This window comes from Ascaphus truei, chromosome 1, assembly GCF_040206685.1.
Source record: "Ascaphus truei isolate aAscTru1 chromosome 1, aAscTru1.hap1, whole genome shotgun sequence".
In the NCBI taxonomy this organism is placed as follows: domain Eukaryota; kingdom Metazoa; phylum Chordata; class Amphibia; order Anura; family Ascaphidae; genus Ascaphus; species Ascaphus truei.
This window is the reverse complement of record NC_134483.1, coordinates 103,071,341-103,091,552: the sequence shown is the minus strand read 5'-3', so window position 1 is coordinate 103,091,552 and position 20,212 is coordinate 103,071,341. Positions and strand designations below refer to the sequence as shown.

The 20,212-nt window shown below is 38.8% G+C and overlaps 1 long non-coding RNA gene across 7 annotated transcripts in view; it reads left to right on the top strand.

Annotated features, from left to right (window-relative positions):
* LOC142490470 (uncharacterized) overlaps nucleotides 1-20,212 on the top strand; it is a 302,578-nt gene that overhangs the window by 187,664 nt on the left and 94,702 nt on the right. The window lies entirely within an intron of this gene.

Sequence of the window (20,212 nt, the reverse complement as noted above, 5' to 3'; positions counted from 1 at the left end):
TGCGAAAGCAACCCAGGAGTTTTTTAAGGCAAAGAAGTGGAATATTCTGCAATGGCCGAGTCAATCACCTGATCTCAACAAGATCGAGCATGCATTTCACTTGCTGAAGACAAAACTTAAGGCAGAAAGACCCACGAACAAACAACAACTGAAGACAGCTGCAGTGAAGGCCTGGCAAAGCATCACAAAGGAGGAAACCCAGCGTTTGGTGATGTCCATGCGTTCCAGATTTCAAGCAGTCAATGCCTGCAAAGAATTCTCGACAAAGTATTAAAAATGAAAAATGTATTTATGATTGTGTTAATTTGTCCAATTACATTTGAGCCCCTGAAATAAAGGGACTGTGTATGAAAATGGTTGCAATTCCTAAACGTTTTATACGATATTTTTGTTCAACCCCTTGAATTAAAGCTGAAAGTCTGCACTTCTATTGTATCTCGGTTGTTTCATTTCAAATCCACTGTGGTGGCGTACAGAGCCAAAATTATGAAAATGGTGTCAGTGTCCAATTATTTCCGGATCTAACTGTGTATATATATATATATATATATATATATATATATATATATATATATATATATATATATATATATATATATATAAATGTTCTGTTAATACAGAGAGGCTTTAATTAAGATCTCTTTCCCAAGAGCCCCCAATTGGCTCCCCAATTTTTTGGCCCCACGGCTCTAGTGATCTACAATCCTCCTTAAAACCTTCTCCAATTCCAATTATAACCATCTCCTCATAACCTCTTGTCCCACAGAAGCCCTCAACCACCTTCTCGATCTTACATTACACAGTTACAGGTGCACACCAGGTTTCTCTTTCCTCTCCTATATATGACCCTTTCCTTAAGCTCTCTTTTACTCACTACATCCCTTTATCTTGATCCCTTTTCTGCACAAAGAACATTTTCTAGGTGGAAGGAGCTGAAGGTGGAAGGACGTGATCTGCCAAAATAAATGTTGCTACAGGAGTTTTCACCACTTCCCTGCAAAGTGCATTTACAGTTTTTACAGGAACAGCATTTTTACCGTAAATACATTAAATAAAGGACAAATTATGTGGAGAGTGATCTAATGATTTAAACAATTAGGCCCATATTTACTAAGCAGTCTACTATCATCAGACACATCCCGCTGCTGGAAAACACCTTTCAGCCCATTGACTTGAGTTATGGTATAAGACTGAATTAGCTCAAATCAAAATCCATTAGCAGCTATATGTGACTTTAGAAAATCTCAGGAACTCAAATGTTTAAGTTACGTTCTATATCACTCTGTATAAATCTTCTATTATCAACATTACATTCATTATTAGCACAGTACACTGTATGATATTGCATTCTCTTTATCAGTTATAGTCGTGATTGGTTTGGGACTTTTGTTTCTTGAAATTTAACCTACACATATTCTAGGTCATTTAATCTTTAGGTCTTAGGGGGTAGATCCTCTGAAGTGTGCTAAATATTGGCCAATTGCGTTACAGTACCTTACCTAAATAGGCAACAAACATTATTTTTCCTTCATATAATGGGGAAACTCAAAGCTAATCATATGTATAAAGTCTGTTAGCAATACCTTATGTAATGTATGGGTGTACAATTATGTATATTCATACATAACTCAAGAATATTCATTTATATTTCATTTATATTAATGTACAATTAAAATAAATAAAATATTATTTAATGGTCTTGAGGGATGGATATATATATATATATATATATACACAGTGGTGTGAAAAAGAAAGTGCACCCTCTTTGAATTCTATGATTTTACATATCAGGACACAATAACAATCATCTGTTCCTTAGCAGGTCTAAAAATAAGGTAAATACAACCTCAGATGAACAACAACACATGACATATTACACTGTGTCATGATTTATTTAACACAATTAAAGCCAAAATGGAGAAGCCATGTGTGAAAAACCAACTACACCTTATGATTCAAAAGCTTGTAGAACCACCTTTAGCAGCAATAACTTGAAGTAATCGTTTTCAGTCTCACATTGTTGTGGAGGAATTTTGGCCCACTCTTCTTTACAACATTGCTTCAGTTCATTGAGGTTTGCGGGCATTTGTTTATGCACAGCTCTCTTAAGGTCCCGCCACAGCATTTCAATCGGGCTGAGGTCTGGATTTTGACTGGGCCATTGCAACACCTTGATTCTTTTCTTTTTTAGCCATTCTGTATAGATTTGCTGGTGCCCTCCACCACCGTGCTTGACAGTTGGTATGAGGTGTTTGTGCTGATATGCTGTGTTTGGTTTTTGCCAAATGTGGCTCTGTGCATTATGGCCTAATATCTCCATTTTGGTATTGTCTGTCCAAAGGACATTGTTCCAGAAGTCTTGTGGTTTGTTCAGATGCAACCTTGCAAACCTAAGCCGTGCTGCCATGTTCTTTTAGAGAAAAGAGGCTTTCTCCTGGCAACACTTCCAAACAAACCATACTTGTTCAGTCTTTTTCTAATTGTACTGTCATGAACTTTAACATTTAACATGCTAACTGAGGCCTGTAGAGTCTCAGATGTAACTCTTGTTTTCTTTGCAATTTCTCTGAGCATTGCACGGTCTGACCTTGGGGTGAATTTGCTGGGACGTCCACTCCTGGGAAGATTGGCAATTGTCTTGAATGTTTTCCACAAGTGAATAATCTTTCTCACTATAGAATGATGGACTTTAAATTGTTTGGAAATGGCCTAATAACCCTTCCCAGATTGATGGAAAAAATGCTAGGACATCGTTGGGCCTTTGTGAATATGCGTTACGGACATGAGCGACCTTCTGAGAATATACCCCTTAGTTATGTAACGCTTGCAGATGATATTCACGTTTTCTTCTCCTTCCCTGGATTTACAAATAAAGTGTTGAGATTTACTGTATTGGGAATGCTTGGCAGCAGTTTCTAGTTAATGACTAGTAAACATCTAAAGCTCAATTTTGATAAAAATAGAGTTTATATATTTTCTTTTCAATAAACATCCTCTTTTAGAGACTCAACCAAATTTGAGATTAGGTGAGATAGAGGATTTAATTTGAATTAAATCAGGATATGAAGCAGTTTTTTTTATCATAGTTTTTATTACTAAAAGTTGTACATTAATTCTTTCAAGCCAAGATATTACAATTATAATTCCCTGCTGCAGTATTCTCATTGCGAGTATTGCTAGAATTACATAAAATACATCTACAGTATTACCAAAACGGACATCTGTTTTCTTATTTAGTTGACAACTTATACTGGCTTTCTTTTAAAACTAGAATGAAGTTTGAATTGTGTACAATCACGAAAAAGAATATAAAGGGATTCATCATTACTGCTTTAATTGAGGGATATTGTTTCTAAAGTAATCCGGGACATAATACAAAATTATTTATTAATCATCTCTCATTCACACACACAGCGACCACCCCCCACCCCCAATACACGCATACACACAGCTCCCCCCACCCAGGTGACACAGCTCCCCACCTAAGATTTACACGCAGATCCCCTCTCACCCCCCACCCAGGAGACACACAGCCCCCCTGCCCACCCAGAAGACACACAGCTCCCCCTCTGCCCAAGACACAAGCACACTTTACCTTGGGGGGAGGCATGTGCGGTCTATGCTCGTTCGTGCATACGCAGTCGGTGCTGCTCCTGTGGATATTCACAAATGCGCAGTCAGTGCTGCTCCCACAGCTGCTCGTGCCTGTACTGTCAGTGCTCATTTTGTAAACCATTACAAATATGCTGTTTTCATGGCCTTTCGAGACGCCAGGACAGGACCTCTAAAAATGGGGCTGTCCCAGGCAAACCGGTATGTCTGGTCACTGTACTTAAATCCTATTTTATATTCTAGTTAGAATTGATTCTCAGGTACGAAATCCAAACTTCATGGATTCGGAAGTTCGATTCGATTTAAGCTCTGAGTCAAATGGATCGAAAATTTGAACTCTGAATCAAATTTTGGAACACATTTTCTAATCTGAAGGAATTACGAGCTAGAACCCATGATTTATTTTTCTTAATTTCACATTTGAGGTTTTCTTTTTTTTTTTTTTTAATTAAAATATAAAATGGTAAACTTTTTGTGACTAGTTTGAAGATCGGAAAAGTTTGACCAAAATTTGGGGGAAATTATTTGAGCTTTTTCCATAATTGTTTTGTAAACTCAAAAATCAATCATATTTTGTTAGAACTAAAACTAAAATACAATTATTTTAGAACCAAAACATCAGTGAAAGTGCCCAACCTTAAATTTTTTGTTAGAATTCTTTATTCAAATTCACTGGCCCCTACTCAGTGTGCTGAGGAGTCACTAATATATTGCAAATGGTAGGGTGGCATGATTGGAACTTTATTTTGCTTTCTCATGTGTACTGTTTTCTTCCCTTTACATTATATAATGACATGGCTGAGGTGTACTGACTAAAAGAAAAGGTTCTCTGTTTAGCACATTTCTGTGAGATACTGATATTTTATTATTGTTTTGTTATTAGTCGACCAAGACAGGAGTGGACCTTATCTGTGCTTCCCCCAATATGACCAGCATCCTTTGCAGGCTAAATTTATAGAACCTGGTATTTACTTGTAACCCACTGTGTCTGCAAACAGCACAGGGCATTGCCCCTTTAACATTTATGCTCTACAGGACATTGCCTCTTTAACTGTTATATGCCACAGGACATGGAACTGTGTTCAGCCAGTGAGAGGACTGGTGAAGGAGGAAGGGTCTATGAGAGGGAGTGTAACAGTGAGGCTGGGGGAAGTGGCAGCCATCTTGTAAGAGTTAGATATGCTAGATATGCTGGGAGCTAATAGAGTGAGATTGTGTGCAGATTCATCCTGCACAAAGGGATCTGCATGAGCCCCATGTGGAGAAAGAGAAGAGGATAAGCATAGCCCAGCAGCCCAGACTGTGACAACAAGCAGACATCGGTCAGAGAGAGACTGCTGAGGAGAGCCCCAACTTCAGTGATAGCAGCAGCAGCACTAGCAGGCTGGCAAGGCCTTAGGCAGGCTTCCTGAGCAAGGTACCGGGTATCATCAGCCCACCTGGATAAGGGAATTGTGAGTAACTGGATAGGGAATCCTCCCTACAGAAAAAGATGACGAAGACTTTGCCAAGAAACAGGCCTGCCACGGTATCTCATTGAACACAACAGCTCCAACATTAAGTGCAGCACTTACACACGGAACCCCTATAAAACAGGGTTGTTTGGATTCTGAAAGACACTAAAACACACATACCTGCGCAGCGCTGGGGATATGTTGGGGTGTTAACAATTAGGTTGGGTATTGTATGTAGTGATACTAGTTAAAAGGTTCACGTGGGTATTAAAGAGTTGTGTTATATTCCAAAAAATCAGGGGCGCTTGTCTCGTAGCCATAAAAATAAAAAGAACATTACATAGTGCAATAATGTTTTAAATCAGTGATTTGTGCAAAAAAGGCTCAAAAATGACTACTCATATTAAAGTAATCAAATTCGGGCAGTCATCCAACTTAAGGGGTGGATGCACCCTGTGTATATGCAGCAGCCACCAGCCCCCAACCTCCAAGGAAAAAAGAAGAGACCATATAGTGCAGATGGTATTATATCAAAACAGGGAATACAAAAATGAAGGCTTACACTTCATATGATCGAGGTAGGCAGTATTGAATTGTGGATAACGGGTGCTCAGCTGGTCGCGATCCTGAGTTCCTTCAAAAAAAAAAAACACCAGATCCGGAGGTTCCCACTGCACCGGATGTCACGTGACGGGAGCCCCGGCGTGGACGTGAGTGTTTCCGGTTGAGCAGAGGAGAGCGAGGAACTCAGAGGATCGCGACCAGTTGAGCACCCGTTATCCACAATTCAATACTGCCTACCTCGATCATATGAAGTGTAAGCCTTCATTTTTGTATTCCCTGTTTTAATATAATACCATCTGCACTATATGGTCTCTTCTTTTTTCCTTGGAGGTTGGGGGCTGGTGGCTGCTGCATATACACAGGGTGCATCCACCCCTTAAGTTGGATGACTGCCGAATTTGATTACTTTAAGGTGAGTAGTAATTTTTGAGCCTTTTTTGCACAAATCACTGATTTAAAACATTTTGCACTATGTAATGTTCTTTTTATTTTTATGGCTACGAGACAAGCTCCCCTGATTTTTTGGAAGATCACCTGATGCAAGACGAGTGGAACAGTCTTTTTCAAGGGTCGCAGTTTGTTTTTAAGTCTTTTATTCACTATTTGGTTATTTAAACACTACATTGTTATTTAAGCACGAATATCACTATTATTGTTTATTATTCACATATGTGTGGTTATATTGTGTATTTTACATTTAGGGTGTGTTAGAGCGCTATTGTCACTTTTTTCACTGAGCTGTGTTATATGCCTGTTTCTTTTATTTATAAAACTGTTATACATATACTGCTGTGGTATCCCCCTTCTTACTGGCCCCACTCACGTTTGAGTGTTACTATATTAAACGGACTCAGAACCCCACCTCATATACTCAGGTACAGCCAAATAAAGAGGGGTTACATACTGCTAATATCATAGTACTTTTTCCAGAGAAACGCAATATATATATACGTTTGTTGAGTATTTCTCGGATCTTTACACTGTGATTAAATGTTTCTTCAACTGTTGCTGCAGATCCGCACAAATCCGTTACTGATATAATTATTACATAATATTTTCCAGTCTACAAAACAAATCATGTTAAATTGTATGCATATGTTTATTTTGAACTGTATAACTCCAACCACATACAGGTGTAAAGCACCTTTCAAAATACAGTATAGATTAAAATAAAGAAGATTGTAATGCACAAAAATGCACCTATGAAACATTAGGAAAAATAATCCATGAAGATCTTATCTTAAAAAATAATCAATAATATGAATTTTAAACATACTGTATATATATGACAAAAACAAAAGATATTGTGCAACAAAAATGAATGTGTAATATGAAACACACAACAAATACTTATTTAAAAAAGTAAAAGGGAGATCCACAGAGTCCAAGTGAGAACTGAGAGTCCAATGGTGTAAATCTGCAAGGACAACGTGCACCAAATCCGTGGACTGTCTGCTCACAGCACCTGACAATCGGGGAGATCTCACAAAGCACAGCTGATCTGCTGCTGCAGCGTCTCAACCACAGAGCCGCGCCAAACTCACAAACCAGCGAGTGAAGCAGGTTTGTAGCAGCTTCACAGTTGAGCCAGTTCCCAGCTTTTCGCGAGTGTGTTGTCCCTCAACAGCAGCTGCACATGCACATATGCTCTGCTACACGCAACAGCTGATTGGACCGGTAGCAGGAAGGATGCCTAGCGTGATGATGTATGAAAACGTAGTGATGACCTCAACGCGTTTCGCACTCACAAGCTTCTTCACGTATCTTCATGTTTATTTTATTTATTTTATTTATTTATTTATAAAATATTTTACCAGGAAGTAATACATTGAGAGTTACCTCTCGTTTTCAAGTATGTCCTGGGCACAGAGTAAAACAAATAATACATGGTTACAAGTACAGTTACATAAATGAACAGGGTATACATTATATACAAGACATTGCGTGCACAGTTAAAGAAAATATATATTATGAGCGTATGAAACAGTTACAGACCAGGTTAAAATGTGAGACAGCCTTAGATTTGAAAGAACTTAAACTGGTGGTGGATGTGAGAGTCTCTGGTAGGTTGTTCCAGTTTTGGGGTGCACGGAAGGAGAAGGAGGAACGTCCGGATACTTTGTTGAGCCTTGGGACCATGAATAGTCTTTTTGAGTCTGATCTCAGGTGATAAGTGCTGCAAGTGGTAGGGGTGAGGAACTTGTTCAGGTAGCTGGGTAGCTTGCCCATGAAGAATTTAAAGGCAAGACAGGAAAGGTGAACTTTGCGCCTAGACTCTAGTGTTGACCAATCTAGTTCTTTGAGCATTTCGCAGTGATGTGTGTTGTAGTTGCAACAAACCGACAAATTGAATTGTAGAGGGTGTCAAGTTTGCTAAGGTGGGTTTGAGGAGCCGAGCCATATACTATGTCTCCATAGTCAATAATTGGCATTAGCATCTTCTGTGCGATACGCTTTCTGACCAGGAGACTTAGGGAGGATTTGTTCATGTAAAGTACCCCTAGTTTGGCATAGGTCTTGGTTGTCAGGGTATCAATGTGCATCCAGAATGTTAAGTGGGAGTCAAACCATGAGCCCAGGTATTTAAAACTAGTGACAGGTGTTAGGGTGGTGTTAGCGTTGGTTCTAATCAGGAGCTCAGCCACTGGAAGCTTTACAAATTTAGTCTTGGTCCCAAATACCATTGTTACAGTCTTGTCAGTGTTTAAAAACAGTTTGTTTTGGGAAATCCAGTTTTCGAGTCTCAAAAAGTCAGACTGAAGTATGTGTTGAAGGTCAGAGAGGCTATGGCTATGTGCATATAGGATTGTGTCATCTGCATACATGTGTATTGAGGCTTCCTTACAAGCTGTGGGAAGATCATTAATGAACACTGAGAAGAGTAGGGGCCCCAGAACAGAGCCTTGAGGGACACCACAGGTGATATCCAGGGGGTTGGAGTTAGAGCCTGAGATGGACACATGTTGGGATCTTCCTGATAGGTAGGACTGAAACCAGTTTAAAGCATGTTTCCCTATTCCAGAGCTCTGGAGTTTGTTAAGCAGGATAGCATGATCAACTGTGTCAAAAGCCTTTGCAAAATCTAGGAATACTGCACCAGTGAGTTGTCCCCATTCCATTCCACACTGGATTTCATTGCAAACTTTTAGCAGGGTAGTTACGGTGGAGTGTTTGGGACGAAACCCAGATTGGAATTGGCTAGGGAAATTTGTCTTGGTATAGAAATCGCTTAATTGGGAGTGGACACATTTTTCCATGACTTTGGATAGAATTGGGAGAAGTGAGATTGGCCTGTAGTTTGAGACAGTGTTTTTGTCCCAACTTTTGAAGATTGGGACAACTCTGGCAGTTTTCCAGGTCTTAGGGATATGGCCTGCAGACAGGATAGAGTTGACTATGGACGCAATTTGTTTGGCAAGTCGTAGGAACCTAGATTGTAGTAAGTCGGGTCCACATTGGCTGCTTAGTTTTAGTTTGAGGAGCGCTTGTATAATCTCCTCTTCAGATACTAGGCCAAATTGAAAATTGTGGGCAGTGTTGGGAGGGGGTGGGACTGTAGGGGTACTCCCAGGATGAGATTCAGGTTTGTGGTTTGGGCTGCGTTTCGCTAATAAGTTAGTGGCACACCCCACAAAGTAATCATTGAATGCATTTGCAATGTCAGTGGGGTTTGTCAGAGTAATATCCCCCTTAGTGATATTACTTGGTTGTTGATGGTTAGGAGGCTGGAATATGTTGTTGATAACCTTCCAGAAGTTAGCTGGGTTTGATGTATTCTGGTGGAGATTGTCAGAGTAATATTGTGCTTTTGCATGCCTTGTTTGCCTTGTGCACATGTTCCGCATGCATCTGTAGTGATTGAGATCCTTGGTAGTGCCAGTTACTTTGTAGCTTTTCCACAAGGCATCCCTGAACTGGTAGAGTGCTATAAGGTCAGGTGTAACCCATGGAAGGTGGCCCCCCCGTACTCTTATTTTGCGTAGTGGAGCATGGGTATCGCAGAGTTTTAAGAACTCGGATTGGAAATAGTCGAGCGCAGAATCAGGGTCGGGAATTAAATCGATTCTGTGCCATGGGCAGTTGGTAAGGTCATCCAGAAACTGTTGTGGGTTAAAGTTTTTAAATGTTCTAGTGAGGAGAACAGTACACAGTACACTATTGCATGGTCACTGAAAATATCAGGAAGGATGCGAGAGGATTGGATTCTGTTGGGGTTTGAGGAGAGAATCCAGTCTAGCAAGGAATGGTTATGCGATTTCAGGTTTATCCGTGTGGGTTGGGAAATGAGTTGTGATAGGTTAAGTGACTTGAGTTGTATCTGGATTTTGTGGTTTTTAGGGTCAAGCCAATTGAAGTTGAAATCTCCAAGAACTAGCAGCTCACTCTTCTCATTCAGAGAGGAAATGGAGCCAAGAAATTGGGTGATATCAGTCAAGGATTGTAGAGGGGCTTTAGGGGGGCAGTAGATTCCAGCAAGCAAGATGGGCTTAGAAAAGGGGAGGCTGATTTTGCCAACTAAAATTTCAAAAGAGGGTGGGCTTGGTGGGCAATTTAACAGTGTAAATTGTAAGTTCTCTGCAATATAAAATAACAACCCTCCTCTCTTTGACCTATCTCTCCTAAAAATGGAGTATCCCTGAATGGCAATATTTGCATCAGGGGTTTTAGGGGATAGCCATGTTTCTGTAAGAACGATGGCTTTGGGTTTATGCATAAGGCACCATGCCCTTAGTTCGTCCAGTTTGGGCAGCAGGCTCCGGATGTTTATATGGGCGACACATAGCCCTTTTTGGAATTTAACGGTGGAATTCTCAGGGGCATGGGACAGAGCTGAAATGGGAGGACCTGGGTTAGGTTCAATATCACCTGCTAAAGAGAGTAACAGTATGAGTAGAAATTTGGGTAGTTGTTTGCAAGTTGTAAATTTGTGGTGTTTGCCATTTGAGTGAGCAGTGGTTGGTGTGCTGGTTTTTAGAGTTCTCCACCAACATTCAGTAGATAGTGCAAGGCTTCTGAGTAGTCCAGGGTGTATGGTGATGTTGGGTGTGGGCCAGGATGGAGGAGTTTGTAGTGGGTAGAGGGAGTAACATCTCCATGAGGCCAGGAGAAAGAAAAAAGTTAAAATACATAGCAGGTTCATGATGCCAGAGGTAGGCAGCGCTGCAAGGAGCTGTTGTGAGCAGAGTGAGTGTGAGCAGACTAAACAGCAGGTGTGTGCCTGTTCCTTGTCAAATATTTAGCTGTATTGCAATGCTAGAATCAGTTCAGGGTTTCAGTGTATTGTGCAGTCAGTTTTGGGAGAGACTGCAGTAAATAAGTTGTAAAGGGGTGGGGGGTTGAAATAGGCAGGTTAGCAAGCTTGGGATCATAGTGTGATCTGAATAGCTTACCATTTGTTGTCTTGAGTAAAAGAGTTTGCAGTAGATCCAGTCCCCAGTCACCTCTAGTCAAACTATAGTCTAACTGTATTTATCACTTAAAAAGCTCACTTTAAATGCCTCACTGTCTAATGCCTAATGCAGTTCCTGCAAAGATGTAGGAAAGGTGTTGGTATTATACAGATAAAGCAGTCACATAACCCTCCCCCTCCCCAATAAATCAGCTTGTTCCAGTTGGTCAATTAACAGCACAGAGTTAAGAGGGAGAAAAAAAACAAGAAAAAAAAAAACACTTTTTAAATTCAAACATACTAACTTATATCAATTCTACAAGGCCAGAGTCAGTCTTTTACACAGGATTTGCACATCAGGAACATACTTGTATCAATTCTACAAGACCAGAGTCAGTCTTTTACACAGGATTTGCACATCAGGAACATACTTATATCAATTCTACAAGGCCAGAGTCAGTCTTTTACACAGGATTTGCACATCAGGAACATACTTATCAATTCTACAAGGCCAGAGTCAGTCTTTTACACAGGATTTGCACATCAGGAACATACTTATATTAATTCTACAAGGCCAGAGTCAGTCTTTTACACAGGATTTGCACATCAGGAACATACCTGTGAAGAGAATGCAATTAGATTCATGTCATATCAGCTGAGGTTATTGGTCTTGCATGAAGAAAGTGAGTATATTAACTATAGTCTAACTGTATTTATCACTTAAAAAGCTCACTTTAAATGCCTCACTGTCTAATGCCTAATGCAGTTCCTCATATACACACACACACACATACCGTGTTCAGGAGAAAAGGGACCCCTTTTGCTTTTAATCATATCTTATATATTTCTCACTCAATCCCCATGAAAATGTGCAAGTTTGTAGGTCTGATATGACGATCAGCACTGTATAAGAAACACAATGTATACCGTCAACTGATGTTAACTAAATTGATGTCACTGTATTATGTCAACAATTACCAGATACACTACAGTAGGTGGTTCAATAGGTTCATGTTCATTAAACGAGAAATAAGAGTTTTCCATCGCTGCTCGTCCCCGGCGATCCTGAGTGTGGCTGGGTGAAGGTGGCCCCCGGCGCTCCTTCCAGCTGTCCATCCCCGACGGTCCTTCACCCCCCCCCCCCCATCCCTCCTCAGTGTGGCTGGGTGAAAGCCGGGGGAGATGGTCCCCGGCGCTCCTTCCCACCCCCCCCGTCCCCATCCCTGGCGCTCCTCAGTGTGGCTGGGTGAAGATGGGGGACGCGGTTCCCGGCGCTCCTTCCCCCCGTCCCCGGCGCTCCTCTGTGTGGCTGGGTGAAGACCGGAGGGGTGAGAGGGGGGGGTGGCAAGGCCGATGGGGTGAGATGGGGCAGCAGAGGTGGACTTACTTTGGGCGGTGTGGTGGCTCAAGCGGTATGAGTGTGGTGTGTGGGTTAGAGCGCAGCAATGAGAGCCGAGAGTCGTGGTGGGGCGGGACACATGGGGCGGGGGGGGGGAAACACACAGGCCAATGAGAGCCGTGGGAGGGCGGCCGGACCTACGGACCAATCAATTTGTCTACAGGGACGCACAAACAACATTTTCAGTATATATATATATATATATTTATACATACTGTCCCGGCCAGCTTTATTCTAAAGCTTGCCGGGTGTATCGCGGGCTGACAGCGGGGCTTTTCTCCATTTAAAATGGAGTGTCCCACTCGGCGGCCGCTTCAATAGATAAGCGCTAATGGCGCTTATTATTGAAAGCGCCCGAGGCGCGGGAAAACCAGCCGAAAACAGCCGAAGTTTGCCGCGCCGTCCGCAGCTATTTTTAAGCTGCGGAGGCAGCCGCATTAGCTTTAAGCTGACCGGCACAGTACATACATACATATTCTATTCTGGGACCATTGATATAGCAGCACCTATTGTTAAGGGTACCCATATATTAGCAGTGCATTTGGAACCATAGTTTTAAATAATTTATGGTCATATTGCCTTTGTTTGTCCTAGCGTACTTTTATAACATTTGCATTCACACTTTCAGTCTTTGATATTCAAAAGTACAACATGGAGATATGTTTTATTCCTTATTGTGGTTCCAAATACTGAGTGTAGGGCACAATTTGTAGAATGTTTTAATACCTTCTTTTGAAATTGACTATATAACTCCAGCATACATACATACAGTAGTAGATACATTTGAAAAAAGACATATGTCCATCAAGTTAAATCTATGCTAAATTTAGACGCCAGATACTTTATGCTATATTTGTATTTACAGTATTTTGATCGAGGGAGGCAAACAAAAAACCCCAGTGAAATATTATCTAATGATATCTCATAAGGGGGAAATTTAAATTCCTTCCTGACGCCAAATATTGGCTATCAGATTACTCCCTGGATCAACATCCTTCCCCTGTTTACTTATTTGGTATATCCCTATATACATTTCCTTTCTAAAATGATGTCCAACCTTTTTTTGAAGATATCTATTATATCTGCCATCAGTCTCCATGGGTAATGGATTCCACATTTTAACTGCCCTTACTGTAAAGAGCCATTTCCTTTGCTAATAAGTATATTTGTATATCATTTAATTTACATATGGAATTCACCACCAGTGATCCATACACCTTGTGCATGTTTGTATTTTTACTTGTGATTGAGAGTTTTGTTGGTTAAAAAAATGATAGCTCCATTCATTTATATGATTTGAATTACATACAGTGCAGCAAATATATAGGGAAATACTTAGAAAGTAGGGAAACGTGGTACGATGGAAACCTTTGCAGTTGTATCAGTTTGTGTTGGCAGAAAACATATGAAACCTGTTATTTGAGTACCTTACATCTAATGCTGATCTATTTCACAAAAAGATTCATTCCTCTTTTGGCCAGACATTTGAAACTGCAGGACCAAACGTTGCTATATCCCATTATTATATGTACTGATCAACTCTTCCTCCAGCTTCTCTAATTTAATCCATTTGCCACTTTTAATACATATTTCCCATGTCCGATAGCGCCAATTAGGGCACTACTGCATGGACCTCTTACTGAAGTCAGTGGAAGTTACTGTGCAATAGTGCCCCGATCAGCCCTAACGCACTTTCATGAGTAACCTCCCCCAAAAAATAATCAAAATTATTATTTTAAAGGGGAAAGCTTTCTTCTTATAATGTACATTAGAATGTGAGATAAGCTGAAGTGTTCATGTTTGAGACAGTAACTCTCTATGTGCATAAATGTTGCCATTATCTGCTTCCTTATGCATCCTATCCTCCTTCTCTACATCTGTTTCCAAACATTGATGTACTTTAACTTTGATGTGAAGAGCATACAGAGAATGACTCAATGCAGGAAGGTGACTCATGGCTGCAGATCTGTCAGAAAATCACAGTTCCTGTGCCAACATCAGATTTTGCTCCAGAACAGGCTCTTTGCCTTCCTCTTCTGTATTGCTGCTTTGTTAAACAGTGGTGGGATGTTGTTAACTGGTTCCTTAAGTTGATAGTGATATTCATCACCTATATTTTAATCATTATGTCTGCTATTTATCTCATGTGCCATGATTGGGAGAATTTGGCCAGGAAGAGAATTAAAGTATTTTACTGAGATGAAAAAAAGGAAGATGTTACAAATTACATAATGTAAACATATTGGATATTAGTGTCCTGATATCCCAGAATAGTACATTGTATTTGTCTCTATGAGGACACAATATTATTATTTCCAACCCCTTTAGTCCCATTCATTGGATATCTGCCACTATATGGTTTGGACTTGCGTACATTTTTTGTATGTAGCATTCCAAACAGGCATAACGCTTTCTCACAGTTACATTGAAATGCTATGTATAACTCCCTTCCCATTACAAGTACAGTGATTGATAGTAATATCTCATAATTAATAAAACACATCTGCTGTATGTAAGCAGCAATGCACGCACACAACTTCTGTACATATGTACTGTATGAATGGTATTGTACTTTCTTCCGTACTGTGTTAGCATTACATGACATTGCTAATTTTTCTTTGCTGCATTACTTATTGTATCGGGAGGGATAAAGCTCTATGTTAAAAAAGATGTTACACTGCTGCAATGTTCCTTATATTGTGTTAAATTAAATAATGACAGGTAAACACTATCAGGGAGTACTGTCAATAATAATCCACTAATATGTATGCCTTGTTGTGATGCGTACGATGCTACAATGCTATTTTTACATTTTTTATAGGAACTAGATGCAAAAAACCCTTACCTAATGATGTTTTAAGGTAATGTAGTCTCTCAATTGCAGTTTTAAAAGGATGTGAATGTTGTGATAAAAAGTGTTTTTCTGTTGTTTAGTATGACTGTTAGTGCTAAGATGTTCCCTAAATCATCCACCGGAATGGAAAGAAAGACTTAAAATACAAAGTAGCTGTTATAGCCCTCAACATGTTTGTGAAATTGATTCTTGGTGAAATTTCAATTTTGAATCTATTCTAAATTAGTTTTTGGGGTCATTGTGTGAAAAATCCAGTGTTAATTCATAAACATGAATCAGAGAGAATGAAGATCCATAATAATGCATTTGTGAGATACATTTCACCTCACAGTGCACTCCGTTTCTACTATATCTTTGGCATTATATATTATACCTATACTGTATACTGTATTTGAACATAGATTGTAATCATTAGTTATTACCAAATATGATGCTTATTTTTGTACAAACTAATGCAAATATTGCCATGAAGAAAACATCTCTGTCGGAAAAAGGTACGTTTATGTGAAAAGCAGAGGGAAGCATTTGCTGCGTTTAGTTTTTGCTTTGTCACCATACTGTGTTTCCATTTCAGGAGAACAAAGAAGGTATGCATACTAAGTCTATGCAAATGAAAGGAAATCAGCCATAGCTGTGTGCATGAGGGCGTTTGGAAACCCAGCAAAAATATGAAGATGAGGGAATTCTGAATTTAAATATTGAATGTCTGTGCATTTTATCTCTCATTCGGATGGCTTTATATGGAACTTCTGCAAAGGCCAAAAATGAAAACCTTTATTACTGCCACCAATAAGGTTTTTTTTTGTTACCTTTAATGTTGTTAATATTTTATTTAGACACATCTGGTTATGATCGTGCCATGATTATATTTGTTTTTAGTTCGGAAATGCCATGTTATTAATAGGGAGCAATCAGAAAAGAGAACCTTCTGTTTATGCTGAGCTTTTCCTTTTGTCCGACTGCACTGTATGCCAGCTTCCCATCGCACAGCCATGAAAGAGACTCAGAATACAATAGAAGCAGAGCAACAATATGAATTGCAAATAGATCTTACAGCACAACCAGTTGTATTGACTCACAATCAAATGAAAAACTACTAAAAATATCCACTGCTGCAAATTGATTTACTATTAATTTTGCCTTTTTCTCTCTTTTTTTGCTTTTGTTGTTGTTTTTTTGTAGCGATACATGTACTAGACAAGATCAACAGCAATATTCGAAATCAGGAAGTCTAAATTGCATAGGTTGGACAGGGTTAGGATGAAAATAATTGATGTTGCATGGGATATTTAATATCTTCTTGAAAGAGCAAAACATGACCTTGTCTTGTCATTCATTTACTAATGTGAATCTAAATGTTGTACTTGGAATTTAGCATTAGCAGGTACTGTATAAACTAAAGAAGAACTTCAAGGTTTTATACAAAGGGTGGGCACTGGGCACTTCACTCGTGCTTTGGTTTTGCTGGAACTCAGTTGGTTTTGAATTTGTTAAAAAAAAAACCTATGGAAGAAATCCAAAAATAGGCATTTTTTTAAATCATTTTTATAAATGTTACCTTTTGTGCATAAGTTCGCAAGTTTTTCTTTGGTGAACCCAATCGATCACCCAGTGTACTAACCCCCCCCCTCCCAAAAAATAATATACATTATAAGAAACCCAAAAAACAAAACAGTTTTGAAGTTCGACTGGCACATCCAAACTAACCGAAGTTTGTGAAGTTCAGATTTCTAACCTGCCCATCCTAATTTGTTGTTCTTGCTTTAGTTTAGTTATATGCAACAATATATTAAAGCATTTTGAGTAGATTTGTCACATTACCACAGTCTAGCAATATAATACTTAGCAAAATTATTAATTGAACTATTTATAGTAATACAAAGAAAGAAGTTTTGCTAAAGAATCGTTTATAGCAGCAAAGTTTCTAATAATTGGTAGCTACTGTGTATAAAAATATTTTTTTGAGGAAACATATAAACCAATGAAATTGAATGAACAATTTGTATTTAATTTTACATTGTTCAAAACTAGAAGAGAGATAAGCTTTTTTTTTTTCTTTCATAAAAAGAGGTGTGCAAAGGTAATCCTAGGTACATCATATTAAGCCAATTTTACAAATCCATCTTCCACAGTATGCACTTGAAATACCAGCAGATATCAAGGAAAAAGTACAAATATCTTCGAAAGGCGGAAGAGACTTTTAGTTATAAAATTAGCTACATTTTACATGTATGGCAGACAAAACAGAATAATTTCCATAATTTACAAAATGTAATATGTTATGTTGGTATAACATAATACATGGTAAAAAAAAAAAAAAGTTAAAAATAATAGAGACTTTTAAATGCACAGAAAAAATTCCAGACACCATTATTGTGTATTTTACTAGTGCTGCTGTTTGCATGTAAACCATAAGGCCAGACATTTGTTGGATGCATAGTACTGGTTCTGCAGAGACAGCCAGAGAGAAAGAGGGAAAGGAAGGGAGGAAAGGAAGCAGGACACAGACAGTCACAATACCGCATAATAATGTAATATTAACATTCGTGCATATCTAATATCCTACATACACTGTGCCTCACCTTTGGTGAATACTGCCCGTGATATGAAATAATTACTTCATCCATAGTTCATCTTCAAAGCCAGTATAATGGCCTAATGTATTTGCCGCTTCTATTCAGAAAACCTACTGTACGAAGCACATGACAATCTTCTGATTTTATTCAATATACATTTGGGATGTCATGTATCCAACCCAGAGCTCTTATCAACAGACATTAATAATATTGTCTAATAAGGAAAAATGTGTTTCACTGTCGTTATTCACAAGAAGAATGTATATTAACAAAGGACTTCTGCTGATGCATGCTTAGAGTTATGGTATTTTATTTCCATAGGAGATGCGTTTTGTTTATTTAATTATTCCCATGCCTTTAACAAAGAATGAATGAATTATCTTAACAAAGAAAGTGATGGCTGTACGTGCTAGCAGTGGTTACAAGCGAATCACCACTTTCCAGATCTCTTAAATCCACAGTATATGTAGTGTAGGTCCTGAGTGGCTTTTGTTTTCAATGTCTTTTGTAAGCTTTTAGGTTTTTTTTTTTCTGCATCAAATGTCAAGTTAATTTACAGGGCGCTACCACTGATATGTTTCCTTGGTTTGTGGTTTTCTGTGAAAGGCAGGCAGCTGAGACCAAGTCTTGCAATAGAGGGGGAGGGGTGCTGGGAGCTTGGAGGACCCATAACACATACAGTGTGCCAGTGTCTGTAAATTGGCTGCCTATGTGACAGTAGGTCAAGGGAAACCTCAAGTATTCATTTGCATGCGGAAGAATATGCAGGATTAAATGAAACTGATTTTCTTGCAGGCATTTAGAACGCCCATTTATTATTCGGTTCACAAAGCTCTTGGAGGAAAGTTGGTTTTTCACTTGAAACTGAACGACATTAGACGAAAATACGATGCTGAAACAATGAATATGTTATGTTCTTTCTATGGAATTATTTCATCTGCTTTCTAGACAGAAGTTGACACTTAATGGTCCTTTGTGATTTTAACGTAAGACAGCAGGAAAAAAAGAGCTGCTTAACTGTGTAGATATTCTTTAATTAGCAACAAAAATGACATTGTGGCTAAATTAAAGATTGGTATATCATTCCAATACAAAGTTGCTCAAATGATTAGATAGGGCTGAGTCGTTGTCCCTTTTGACAGTGCAAAGCTGCTTTATGCAGTATATGGGCATCAGTGTTTTAATGAAACCCCAATTATTTCATTTATTTGTTAAAAATCACTTTCAGATATGCCTGATTTCTGCTCGTTAACACAATGGGTGTCATATAGTGCCTCAGTTGTAGCTAGGGCTGCATATTGAATCATTCAGGTTCAAGTACTTGCTCCATAGAGCTGACAGTCTACATTTTGTTACACCCGAAAAAGAGAGCACAACTCAAGGATTGTGGGAATCAAACCGTAGTCGTCCTGTTCAAAGGCAGCGATGTTCACAAAAGCCCTTCTCCTTCCTTCTTTCTCATTGGAATACCTGCATTGAAATTAATTACATCATTTAAGCAACATCATTTTCTAAAGCCTTTCGCTATCACTTGCTGGAAAGATGTGGCAGAGCCTCTGTGTTCTGTAACACGTGAGGCAGGACAGTACTACGTGTATGTTTTCTGTTGAAAGTATAACAAAACGAGTCTTCATTACTTTCATTATTTTAATACATTGTTACAGTAGTGAACACCAATCAAACAACAGACAAACTGATAGAATGGTGGATGTGTGCAGGAGTGCTTATATTACCAGGTGTCAATGTGAAACCAAAATTAAAAATTGATGCTGTGCTTTTTTTTCTTTTTAATAAATAGAAACATTGAATTGTGTTATCTTCTTTTGCTTAAAGAAACATGGATTGCCATTCACAGATGTTTTGCCTTTTGCCATTTGCTTAAAGCTTGAAGGCACCATTTTATAGCTAGTTATTGTCAATTAACATCACCTTCTACATTTCCATGATATAATAGCAGTATCTAACAACATATAATATCTATCACTTTATGTATATTTATATCACATTTTTCATATACCGTTGGTCTTTCAAGGCAGAAATCTGTTAATTTACAGTAATATGTAACAAAGAGATATTACATTTGTCTTCTATATATTTTGGTGCATTGTCCCCATCAAAATATCTACAATCCTACTAATTAGGTGCTTTAATTAGACGAAAGCGGGGGCTGTGAGGAGGCCTGATGCTCGGAGTAAAACAATGCGTTGCCAGTGGTGGATGGGTTAAAATTATCTGAACTTGAACGTCTTTTACAATGTCGTGTTTTATCACGTGAAACACACAAGCTGCCACAGTCCATTTTAATAGTTGGAGTCATTTTAATGCTAATTTTACAGCGGCTAAGACATGTTTGAATAAATAATA